Source organism: Scylla paramamosain, chromosome 23, assembly GCF_035594125.1.
Source record: "Scylla paramamosain isolate STU-SP2022 chromosome 23, ASM3559412v1, whole genome shotgun sequence".
NCBI classification, from domain to species: domain Eukaryota; kingdom Metazoa; phylum Arthropoda; class Malacostraca; order Decapoda; family Portunidae; genus Scylla; species Scylla paramamosain.
The window spans coordinates 8,142,986-8,152,507 of NC_087173.1; the positions used below are offsets into that span (position 1 = coordinate 8,142,986).

General features: G+C 44.1%; 1 protein-coding gene across 2 annotated transcripts in view; it reads right to left on the reverse strand.

The window, feature by feature from the left end:
* LOC135112096 (dipeptidase 1-like) overlaps nt 1-8,784 on the reverse strand; it is a 185,789-nt gene extending 177,005 nt beyond the window's left edge. For both annotated transcript variants that reach the window (XM_064026058.1, XM_064026059.1), the window contains exon 1: nt 8,141-8,784. The gene's annotated coding sequence lies outside the window, so the exon portion shown is untranslated. The remainder of the gene's footprint in view (nt 1-8,140) is intronic.
* Nucleotides 8,785-9,522: the final 738 nt, after the last annotated feature.

The window sequence follows — 9,522 nt, forward strand, 5'->3', positions numbered from 1 at the left end:
ACACACACACACACACACACACACACACACACACACACACACACACACAAAGAATCAGATCACACAGGAGTCCACACAAAGGCATCGGCAGCAGTAATGATACCGAAGCACACGAGATCAGAGGAAGCAGGGAAGAAGAGGAAGAAGAAAGAGATTATAATAGAGGAAAAAAAAAAAAAGTGGGATTCGAACATGTAGCATTCAAGTTGTTATTGGGGGTTGTATTACTGATCCCCCAACCTCCTCCACCCCCACACACAAGGAATATAGGTGAGGAAATTAAAAGAGGAAATCAGTAATATTTTAAAGATAAGACGAGTATTCTGGCATGTCTTGTTATCCAGTATTCCGTAGGTTATAGATTCTCCTCTTACTTTAATTAGGGACCTTCCTAATGGTGTTTGGTTTGGGGAGGTTGTGGTTGGCTGAGCTGTGATGGTGGGGATGCTCTGGGTAGATTACGTGACGGGGGAAGTTAATTTTGTTAGATATTGTGAGGTTGGATGATTGATGATGCTTTTTTTTTATGTTTTTTCTTTCCTTTTTCTTTCGTTTTTTATGTGAAGGAGACCTGGGAACGACACAAGATGACGCAGGAAAAGAATGCCGCTCGTCTCTTGGTCCTCGTTTAAATAGGTAATGTTTTCAAATTTGCTGGATAATTTTGTCCCGGTGATTTCTTGATGCCCCTCTCTTGAAGCAGCTTTAGTATCACCAAGTGGGAAAAAACGCATAGGAAAAGAGCTCCAGAGTTTATCAGTGAAAGGGGAGACGGAAACTTAATTCTTACATTACTGAGCATGACAGAATAAGTGTGAGAATGATTAGGTATTGTGCATGGCGAAGCAGGAGGATGAAGAGGACTGGTAGAGTGTAATGCAAAAGAAAAAAAAATGAGTTGAGTTTTTAATGTTTCTATAGACGTGACATGAGTGCAGTAATGTGTACCGGAACATCATATTGACATTTACCGCACAGCAATTCAAACTGTAATGTATTCCCCGCTACATAACTCACGCCCCGGACACTTGCTTCTTGACACGGATTGCAGTTGCCGCCTCTCGTGTAAATAATGGATTAAATATTTACCAATCGCTCAAAACCCGTGATTAAAGGGGAAGTGGTTTACATGTCACAGCAGGAACAAAAACTTTCTCAACAAAAGCATAAATAGTTGTAACCACCACCACCACCACCACCCAAACAACAACAACAACAACAATAACAGCAGGTGGTGGTGGTGGTGCTACTGTTGCTGCATCTAGTACTGTAGTCCCAAAATTCCATTAGGGCTAAATTTAACTTCAATTTCAGATGTTTTTCAGCCTTAATAACACGCCTGAAGGCCATTTCTATCTCCTGTTCCTTCAATTCCTTGCCTTCTTTTTTCTCTCTCTCTCTCTCTCTCTCTCTCTCTCTCTCTCTCTCTCTCTCTCTCTCTCTCTCTCTCTCTCTCTCTCTCTCTCTCTCTCTCTCTCTCATTCTCTTATTATACGAATGTTTTTTTTCACTTCCATTCATCATCTTTTTCTTCTCTCCTCCTCTCTTCATTTTCCTGTAACTGCTCTTCCCTCTTACTTTTTCTCCCAACCCTCCTCTCCTTTTCTCTTTCTTATCTCTTTTTCTCTTTCAACCAGTTCCTCCCTGTCTCTCCCTGCATTTAGCGTAGGTTTGCCTTCACCTCCATGGCCTTCCCTCCTTTCTATCTCTCTTTTTGCCTCCTTTATCTTCACTTCTTCTCCCATTCTTCATTTTCCTGCTGCCCTTTCCATCTGGTCGGTTCTTTTCCTGTCTCCCCTTTCCTCCCTTCCTTCAATCCCTTTACAAGTTGCCCTTTTGTCTCTCACTTCTCTCTTTTTCTTTCTGTACACTCCTCACCTGTTCTTTTCCTTGCACCTTTCACTCTCACCTCTCCCTTTGTGTACCTTTTCCTTTCCTCCTCTCCTCTCCCTTTATTTTATCTTCTGTTACTCCCATTCCTCTCTATCCTCTCCCTTTCTCTTGTTCATCTCATCAATCATTTTTTCATTTTACACCCTTCCTCTTTGTACCCTCTCCTCTTCAACTCTCCTCTTCCTCTCTACCCTCATACTCTCTCATGCCCCCTCTCCCCTCTCCCCTGCCCCGCCATTAATAACAACACCTCATTAACACATTCCCGAGCTCGCCAGAATAAGTCGATATGCGCGGGGAGGAAAATGAGAACATCACACTGTGTATTAATGTATGAGGCTGTGTGTGTGTGTGTGTGTGTGTGTGTGTGTGTGTGTGTGTGTGTGTGTGTGTGTGTGTGTGTGTGTGTGTGTGTGTGTGTGTGTGTGTGTGTGTGTTTCCATACCTAATCGTACGTTGGCATACTTTCCTACTTGCCTCTATGCATTCTCTCTCTCTCTCTCTCTCTCTCTCTCTCTCTCTCTCTCTCTCTCTCTCTCTCTCTCTCTCTCTCTCTCTCTCTCTCTCTCTCTCTCTCTCTCTCTCTCTCTCTCTCTCTCACACACACACACACACACACACACACACACACACACACACACACACACACACACACACACACACACACAAATCGAAAAATAAACAACCAAAACAAACAAAAAAAAAACACGAAACTAGGTGCAACACGGCACAGTACATACATATACTTTAAATAAAATATAAAAAAAGTAAAAAAAAAATCACGCAGGCAGAGTATGACAAAAAAAATGTATATCATCGAGAAAGCCAAAAAAAAAAAAGAAATAAATAAAAAGAAAAAAATCAGCACGGGTAGAAAGTCCGATTGCTACCCGGATTGACGAGTTCCAATTGAGTTTTTTAATACCAGAAAATTTCGAGAAGTGAAGAGAGAGAGAGAGAGAGAGAGAGAGAGAGAGAGAGAGAGAGAGAGAGAGAGAGAGAGAGAGAGAGAGAGAGAGAGAGAGAGACGAGCGCATGTTAAATTTTCCGACGCCATACCCGGTGACTAAAATTTGTAAGAATGAAAGGATTTAGAGAGAGAGAGAGAGAGAGCGTATAATCAGACGAATAAACAAAGGCACAAAAGACACAAATAAAAAAAGATGCAAAATATGAGACGTCTGAAAGAAGGAAGACTAGAGAGAGAGAGAGAGAGAGAGAGAGAGAGAGAGAGAGAGAGAGAGAGAGAGAGACTCGGGGATGATGAGTAGCTTTACACACACACACACACACACACACACACACACACACACACACACACACACACACACAGACTACTTAACTTCCAAACTGGAGCACATTCTGACCCTCTTCCCTTTTGCAGAGATCTCCATTCTTGGAGACTTCAATGTTCACCACCAGCTTTGGCTTTCCTCTCCCTTCACTGACCATCCTGGTGAACTAGCCTACAACTTTGCTATCCTCCATGACCTAGAGCAATTGGTGCAACACCCTACTCGTATTCCTGACCGTCTTGGAGATACGCCCAACATTCTTGACCTTTTCCTGACCTCTAATCCTTCTGCTTATGCTGTCACCCTTTCTTCTCCGTTGGGCTCCTCCGATCACAATCTCATATCTTTATCTTGTCCTATCACTCCAATCCCTCCTCAGGATCCCCCTAAGCGAAGGTGCCTCTGGCGTTTTGCCTCTGCTAGTTGGGAGGACCTGAGGCGGTATTTTGCTGATTTTCCTTGGAATGACTACTGCTTCCGTGTCAGAGACCCGTCTTTGTGTGCTGAGCGCATAACAGAGGTGATAGTGTCTGGCATGGAGGCGTACATTCCTCACTCTTTTTCTCGTCCTAAACCTTCTAAACCTTGGTTTAACACAGCTTGTTCTCGTGCTATACATGATAGAGAGGTGGCCCACAAAAGGTACTTAAGCCTTCCTTCACCAGAATCTCATGCACTTTATATTTCTGCCCGGAACCATGCCAAGTCTGTTCTCCAACTAGCCAAAAACTCCTTCATTAACAGAAAATGTCAAAACCTTTCAAGATCTAACTCCCCTCGTGATTTCTGGCATCTAGCCAAAAATATCTCCAATAACTTTGCTTCTTCTTCTTTCCCTCCTCTACTTCAACCAGATGGCACCACTGCTATCACATCTATTTCTAAAGCTGAACTCTTTGCTCAAACCTTTGCTAAAAACTCTACCTTGGACGATTCTGGGCTTGTTCCTCCCTCTCCTCCACCCTCTGACTACTTCATGCCTCGTATTAAAATTCTTCGTAATGATGTTTTCCATGCCCTCGCTGGCCTAAACCCTCAGAAGGCTTATGGACCTGATGGGGTCCCTCCTATTGTTCTCCGAAACTGTGCCTCCGTGCTTGCACCTTGCCTAGTCAAACTCTTTCAGCTCTGTCTGTCAACATCTACCTTTCCTTCTTGCTGGAAGTTTGCCTACATTCAACCTGTTCCTAAAAGGGTGACCGCTCTAATCCCTCAAACTACCGTCCTATTGCTTTAATTTCCTGCTTATCTAAAGTTTTTGAATCTATCCTCAACAGGAAGATTCTTAAACATCTATCACTTCACAACCTTCTATCTGATCGCCAGTATGGGTTCCGTCAAGGCCGCTCTACTGGTGATCTTCTGGCTTTCCTTACTGAGTCTTGGTCATCCTCTTTTAGAGACTTTGGTGAAACTTTTGCTGTTGCCTTGGACATATCAAAAGCCTTTGATAGAGTCTGGCACAAAGCTTTGATTTCCAAACTACCCTCCTACGGTTTCTATCCTTCTCTCTGTAACTTCATCTCAAGTTTCCTTTCTGACCGTTCTATTGCTGCTGTGGTAGACGGTCACTGTTCTTCTCCTAAATCTATTAACAGTGGTGTTCCTCAGGGTTCTGTCCTGTCACCCACTCTCTTCTTATTATTCATTAATGATCTTCTAAACCAAACTTCTTGTCCTATCCACTCCTATGCTGATGATACCACCCTGCACTTTTCCACGTCTTTTCATAGACGTCCAACCCTTCAGGAGGTAAACATATCACGCAGGGAAGCCACAGAACGCCTGACTTCTGATCTTTCTAAAATTTCTGATTGGGGCAGAGCAAACTTGGTATTGTTCAATGCCTCAAAAACTCAATTCCTCCATCTATCAACTCGACACAATCTTCCAGACAACTATCCCCTCTTCTTCAATGACACTCAACTATCCCCCTCTTCTACACTGAACATCCTTGGTCTGTCCTTTACTTATAATCTGAACTGGAAACTTCACATCTCATCTCTAGCTAAAACAGCTTCTATGAAGTTAGGTGTTCTGAGACGTCTCCGCCAGTTTTTCTCACCCCCCAGCTGCTAACTCTGTACAAGGGCCTTATCCGTCCATGTATGGAGTATGCTTCACATGTCTGGGGGGTTCCACTCATACTGCTGTTCTAGGCAGGGTGGAATCAAAAGCTTTTCGTCTCATCAACTCCTCTCCTCTAACTGACTGTCTTCAGCCTCTCTCTCACCGCCGCAATGTTGCATCTCTAGCTGTCTTCTACCGCTATTTTCATGCTAACTGCTCTTCTGATCTTGCTAACTGCATGCCTCCCCTCCTTCCGCGGCCTCGCTGCACAAGACTTTCATCTTTCTCTCACTCCTATTCTGTCCACCTCTCTAACGCAAGAGTTAACCAGTATTCTCAATCATTCATCCCTTTCTCTGGTAAACTCTGGAATTCCTTCACCTGCTTCTGTATTTCCACCTTCCTATGACTTGAATTCCTTCAAGAGGGAGGTTTCAAGACACTTATCCACCAATTTTTGACCACTGCTTTGACCCTTTTAGGGACTGGCATTTCAGTGGGCATTTTTTTTTATTAGATTTTTGTTGCCCTTGGCCAGTATCCTTCCTACATAAAAAAAAAAAAAAAAAAAAAAAAAAAAAACACACACACACACACACACACACACACACACACACACACACACACACACACACACACACAGGCACGCACGCACGCACACAGCACATAGCACAGTGGTTATTACAACGGTACATCTTCGTAAGACAGCAAATTAATCTGTGTGTGTGTGTGTGTGTGTGTGTGTGTGTGTGTGTGTGTGTGTGTGTGTGTGTGTGTGTGTGTGTGTGTGTGTGTGTGTGTGTGTGTGTGTGTTAATCCCAATCCTCGCATCTCGTGTTCATATTGTAATCATCTTGTCTCATCCCATCAGCAGAGAGAGAGAGAGAGAGAGAGAGAGAGAGAGAGAGAGAGAGAGAGAGAGAGAGAGTAAAAACTGAAAAATAATACGCACGCGGCACAAAAAAAATACAAGAAATACGAGTATAAACGAAATATGAGAAGACTGAAAGAAAAACGGAGAGAGAGAGAGAGAGAGAGAGAGAGAGAGAGAGAGAGAGAGAGAGAGAGAGAGAGAGAGAGAGAGAGAGAGAGAGAGAGAGATGAAAAGATGCCCTTTGAAAAGACTGCAGAGAAAAGAAAGAGTAAGAAAAAGAGCTAAACACTTCAAAAGGAACCTACGAAATGTTAGAGAGAGAGAGAGAGAGAGAGAGAGAGAGAGAGAGAGAGAGAGCATCAGGAGAAGGGAGATGAGAGGGAAATGAGAGTGCTTAAGCAAAAGGGAGAGAGAGAGGCAGGGAGATAAAAATTGAGACGAGAGAATATTTGGAGGAATGAGAGAGAGAGAGAGAGAGAGAGAGAGAGAGAGAGAGAGAGAGAGAGAGAGAGAGAGAGAGAGAGAGAGAGAGAGAGAGAGAGGGTTTCATTTACTTATTCAGTCTTTCATTCATTTATTTATTTTAGCCTTCAGCCAATCTCCTTTCCACATCAATAATACAAAGACAGATGGATGGGGATAAAGACAGACACACAAATAGACACACTGACAGACAGACAGATAGACAGGTGAACCGCGGCAGTCTTCCTCGTTCAGGTAAGTGAGACGGACAGGTGAAAACATATCTCTTAGAAGCTCATTATCCTTCCCTTTCCCATCCCATTGTCCAGGTACTGCCTTGTCATTGTGGAGTCTCAACCTTCTCTTTTTTAAGGATAACTTTTTTTTTTTTTTTTTTTTTTTTATAGTTTACCCTTCAGTGTCTTGCTGGTGTTATTTTCAGTGGTAGTTGTTGTAATTGTAGTAGTAGTGGTGGTAGTGATGAGTGCGATATTGCTTGTGGTGGTGGAGGTTTAATTAGTGGTGTAGAGTTTGTAGTAGTAGCATTTGTTGTAGTAGTAGAAATAAGAGGAGTCGCGGTAGTAGTAGAAATGGTAACAGTAGTATAAATTGTTGTTGTTGTAGATGTAGTGTTGTGGAAATAGGAACAGTTACAGTAACAGTAGTAGTAGTAGTAGTAGTAGTAATAGTAGTAGTAGTAGTAGTAGTAGTAGTAGTAGTAGTAGTAGTTGTAGTAGCAGCAGGAGCATTAACAGTAGTACTCGCAGTAGGCTCAGCAACAAGAGTAACAGCAGTGTATTGGCAACAGTGGTAACAATTAGAAAGTGAAGATGAATATTGCAGGAAATCCTTAATCACTTTTTATATTAGAGTTCCGGTTGGGGAAATTATACACATCCGTCGGTCTATTTCTTACCGTGTGTGTGTGTGTGTGTGTGAGTGTATGAATAGTATACATGTTCGTGCTTGTATTATCCCTTCCTGTTTACTCATCTACGTGTAATTGTTTTTTTCATGTCTCTCATTTGTTTGTTGCCTTTTCTCCCCCAGCCGTGTATGGAGTGGGAGGCGCTATTTGCATACTTGATTATTTGCATTCCGTACGCTGTCATGATTACGAACTGAGGCCTCGCTAGGATTACTTTTTTCATAATATACCAAAGCGAGCGAGCGAGTGAGTGACGGACTCGGTGGTGGATGGTGGACGTATGAGAAAAAATAAATATGTGTTATTTAAGAGCATAACTACAAGCTGCATTAATCTCCGTCGGAAGGAGGAGGAGGAGGAAAAGGAGGATGTGTAGAGAAGGAGCAGAAAGAAGTTGTGATGTTAGTAGGTAAAGAAGCCAGCTGGAGGAGGATGGGTAGGAAAAAAAGAAGAGGAGAAGGAAGAGGTGGTGGTGTACGCGTAGATGGAGTCAGAGAATAAAAATAAAGAGACGTTTATCTTCCGTGGAAACAAGAAATCATCACAGAGTAAGATTTTCCAGAACACACCAGCACACTTTCATTTGCTCTCCTCCACATGAGCGGTGCCTTTACTCACCTTCTGCTAGCCTGCGAGTCTTTCCAGGGAGGCGGGGCGCAAACAGACGCTGCGTGGGGGGAGAATGGTGCCTGGTGTGCCTGGTGGCTGCCCGGGGCCCGCCAACACTCGCCTGGCCGCTTGGGTGACTGATCGCCGTGGCTGAGTTACGATGTCGCTGAGGTGGAACACTTCCGGGGGTGGCAGCGGCAGGTCAAGGCGGGATGGCGCGACTCTTGTACCCGTGAAGACATCGAGAAGGTCTCACGCTTCTCACCACTTCAAGAATCAATTCCCTTTCCAGACAGATTGACTTTAACCGGGTCAAACTGTGCCGAACTGTGCCAAAACTGTGCCAAGGCGGATCAAAACTGGGTCAAACCGGGTCGAAACTGGGTCACTGTCACACCATCGTAACAAGAGACAGAGAGGGAGAGAGATACAGAGAAAGAGATAGAGACACACAGAAGGAAACACATACGACGCCCACGCACGGACTTCTCCCACCACACTTAGACGAGGTGGAGGAACGAACGCCAAAGCCACGCACCCACGCCCGCCCTAAGGGACAGCACCACCTGGATAAAGAGGACGGTGCACAGGAGTAGACGAGTGGCAGACGAGACGCGCACACCTCCCCTCCACGCCGGTCTGTCCCACACTGAGCCCAGGTACTGACTAGACACCGTTCCGCCACCCGCCCGCCGCCCGCCACCCACCCCGCGCCCGCTGTCATCCTCTTGTTTTCCCTTCCCTGCCGCCCCTAGTGTTTTTTACCCCCCAACCCCAACTCTCTCTCTCTCTCTCTCTCTCTCTCTCTCTCTCTCTCTCTCTCTCTCTCTCTCTCTCTCTCTCTCTCTCTCTCTCTCTCTCTCTCTCTCTCTCTCTCTCTCTCTCTCTCTCTCTCTCTCTCTCTCTCTCTCTCTCTCTCTCTCTCTGTTTTTCGACCCCTTTCTACATGTTTATCTTCCTTCGCTCTCCCTCCCTCCTGCATTCCTCTTATCCTCGTCCCCCTTGTATCTCTCTCTCTCTCTCTCTCTCTCTCTCTCTCTCTCTCTCTCTCTCTCTCTCTCTCTCTCTCTCTCTCTCTCTCTCTCTCTCTCTCTCTCTCTCGTTCCATTTGTCTTTTCATTTTTTTTTATTTGCTTATTTTTTCCCTCCATCTTTCTTACTATCATCTATTCTATTTTTCTTTCGTTTATTACATTTTTTTTTGTCTTCATTACTTTCTTTCATCCCTTATTTTCATTTCCTACATATCCTTCCTACCTTCCTTTCTTCTTTTCTTCCCTCTTTCTCGCTTCTTTTCATTTTGTCCTTTTTTCTTTATTTTTTTCCTTTCCTTATTCACTGTCTTTCGTCCTACCTTCCATCTTTCCTTAATTTTTTTCTTTCATTTCTTT